This window comes from Metopolophium dirhodum, chromosome 1, assembly GCF_019925205.1.
Source record: "Metopolophium dirhodum isolate CAU chromosome 1, ASM1992520v1, whole genome shotgun sequence".
NCBI lineage: Eukaryota > Metazoa > Arthropoda > Insecta > Hemiptera > Aphididae > Metopolophium > Metopolophium dirhodum.
This window is the reverse complement of record NC_083560.1, coordinates 29,864,065-29,865,034: the sequence shown is the minus strand read 5'-3', so window position 1 is coordinate 29,865,034 and position 970 is coordinate 29,864,065. Positions and strand designations below refer to the sequence as shown.

At 42.6% G+C, this 970-nt stretch overlaps 1 pseudogene; it reads left to right on the top strand.

The window, feature by feature from the left end:
• LOC132933574 (death-associated inhibitor of apoptosis 1-like) lies at positions 1–481 on the top strand (annotated as a pseudogene).
• Positions 482–970: the final 489 nt, after the last annotated feature.

Genomic DNA, 970 nt, shown 5'->3' with positions numbered 1-970 from the left:
ATGAATTTATTAAAACTTACCGCCGATTCCCGATCACTAGTGCGTTTAGTACATGAGAACTCGGATCCTGAATATCCTCAGTATACAAGCTTTTTATCGAGGCTGAAAACATTCGATTCGCACTCGCCTCGATCGTGTCAAGATAAATATTCGCTGGCCGAATGTGGTTTCACTTATTCCGGAACGGGCGACTTGGTTCAATGTCACTACTGCGGCTTATTGTTGGGGCAATGGGAAGAAAATGATGAAGTGTGGCAACAACACGCCATGTACAACTCCAAATGTGTATTCGTATTATTATATAAAGGCATGGATATTTATTGAAAATGTAAAAAATGAACTTAATAACAAGCGTAGTAATAATGTCGGCCTTCGAGACTGTAGATGTAAATCAGAACCGTATGATGTTGGTAATAATCGTGATAATAGTTTTAGTCGAGCCCATTTATGTAAATCTGAATCGTACGATTTTGTCGGGTGATCTTTAGCACCACCCATGTTCATTATAACACAATAACCTATTTTATATATTATGTATATATGATATTTGTATTGAATAAACAACAAATTATATTAAACAATTAAATCGTGTTAATATTTGACTTGGTATCCTGCTTGTATGTATGTACGTATGTATGTATGTATGTATGTATGTATGTATGTATGTATGTACGTATGTATATATGATAAAATTTGAAAAACCGCGTCCATCCGATTATCGGATAGATGGCGCCACCGTCGGTGATATACGGGTCGAGCGGACGTCGGCCGATGAGTCCGTCCGCGTGACGGACAGAGCGCGCCTCGGACGGGGCGGCCGCCACGCGGTGAGCGTCTAAAGGGCGGGTGGTGTGGTGATGACGTAAGCGATGGTAGGAGGTGAGGCGGAGGGCTATTCACCGCGATCGACGTTACAGAGATTTGGGCGGGGTGGGGTGGTCATGTTGTATGTGCTGGTAGGGGGTGAGGC